This window comes from Rhinopithecus bieti, unplaced genomic scaffold, assembly GCF_001698545.2.
Source record: "Rhinopithecus bieti isolate Rb0 unplaced genomic scaffold, ASM169854v2 scaffold_44723, whole genome shotgun sequence".
In the NCBI taxonomy this organism is placed as follows: domain Eukaryota; kingdom Metazoa; phylum Chordata; class Mammalia; order Primates; family Cercopithecidae; genus Rhinopithecus; species Rhinopithecus bieti.
In genome coordinates this window covers 187515-189743 of record NW_016817963.1, presented here as the reverse complement: position 1 = coordinate 189743, position 2229 = coordinate 187515, and positions in this window count along the sequence as shown.

Genomic DNA, 2229 nt, shown 5'->3' with positions numbered 1-2229 from the left:
CAGCCTGGCCAAGATGGTGAAACTCCATCTCTGCTAAAAACACAAAAATTAGCTGAGTGTGTTGGTGGGCACCTGTAATCCCAACTACTTGGGAGGCTGAGGCAGAAGAATCGCTTAAACCCAGGAGGTGGAGGCTGCAGTGAGCCAAGATCATGCCATTGCACTCCAGTCTGGGCAACAGAGTGAGACTCCATCTCAGAAAAGAAAAGAGAAAAAAGACATTAGGGAAAAACTGAGGAAATAATGTATCAATACTGATTCATTGGTCGTGACAAAGGTACCATATTAATGTAATACGTTAACAATAGGGAAACTCAGTATTAGGTAGGGAGCTCTCTGTACCATTACTGTACTAATTACATTAATTCTATAATTTTAAAACTATTCTAAGATAAGCAGTTTATTTGGAAAAAAAAAAAAAAAAAGAACTTCTTGACTGCTACAATACAGACCATTCCCGATCATGGTTATGGAGGAGGTATCTTCAAAAGCATCAAGGTAAAAATATCAAATAATTGTATTTGTTTGAATGAAGACTTATCTGGATATAGGAGGTGAGTTACATAACATACCTTTATCTGTTTTTCTATGTGCTTGTGTGACTCAGATGATTGTGTGACTTTGAAATAATTTTTAAGGGCTATACTTTATATATACATATAGCATATAGATATTATACATAATACAAATATAATATACATATGTATATCAGCATACTTACAGCTGGTATGAAAGATAAGGTAGCTGATGCCTCTCAGTTTATTAGGATGCAGCCATGCAGTGGGAATACAATTTTAATTAGAAAAGGTACCTGTTGTAATGACTTAATATTCTTGGTAGACATTTTCAACCTTTTGATTATGCCTATCTGGAAACCATCAAAATGGTGATCTTTCTTTCTCTCTCTTCTTTTGTTTTGCAGTTGCAAGAGAACCTGCTTCAGGTGGTCTAAATGAAAGGAAGTCCGAGTCCTGTGCTTAGGTAATATTTAGCTACTGGTTTATAGTTATGGATGACATTATTCCATTGGCTTCAAGAGGGCACTTCATAAAATTCCTAACTTACTGATTCAAATTTTAATATATCCGTGGAGCACTGTGTGCTCACGGCAGGTGAGGATAGAGGTGAGAAGACCCAGCAAGTCCCTGGATATCCATATATGTTAATCAGCCAGGTATTTACATTGTTTCCCTAACTTGGCTTTAGTTCCCCTCAGCCTTTCGGGTGTTGGTCACAGATCGTGGTTATGGAGGAGGTGTCTTCAAAAGCATCAAGGAAAAAATATCAAATATTTTGATATTTGATACCAAATATCAAAATTTGCCATGGTGCCCAGCATGGTTCAAGATCAGAAGTGTCAAGCACATCTGGTAAGGGAGATAATAATAATTCAAGGGCAGATGAATTGCCCCATGGACAGTGGATTACAGTATGGATTTGTTTGGACCATTTATCTTTTCTTTTGAATTGACTTAACTCATTCACAGGAGATAAGCAGGAAATCAGAAGCACTCCTAGGGATTGGCACTGGTCTAAATGACAGCTCTAAGGAGAAGCTTAGATACCAGATTCATCTTCCATCCAGCAGAAGCTCCCCAGGGATAAAACTGCAAGGTTAAATGTGAAACTCAAAATTTGAAACAAAAGGCTCTTCTCATCTGCACGTTTTTTCTTCCTAAATTGAGCAGTAATACTAGAAACAGAGTCAATTGAAGCTTAATAACTCCTCTGGGGTACCAGGCATCATTCTAATGAACTCGTTTCATCCTCACAGAGGCACAGATAAGGTAAGTAACTTGCCAAAGCTCACACTGCTTGGAGTAGAGTCGGGATTCTAATCTGGCTTGTCTGGCTCCAGAGCCCACGTTCTAAACCATTAGGCTCATTCTGCCTCTCTTGGAGAAGACACCAGAAGTCCCAATCTTGGCTAGCCTGGCTAGTCCCAGAGACCTCCACAGTTAAACAAGGTGTAGAAATAGAATGTCCCATCACTTAGCTATACTTCTATCCTTCCCCACTTCTATACAACTACCACTACCATTGCCACCAGCAACTGGTAAATATTGATGGAGCTTCTTTTCTTTGCCAGGCACTATAGATACAAAATTTTTAAAAAAGAGACTGCAATCCTGACCTCAGGAACTACAGAGGAGATAGACATCCAAGCAAATATGCCAACAAAATCCCAAATGGGGTCTAGTAAGGGAAAAAAAAAAAAAAAAAAAAAAA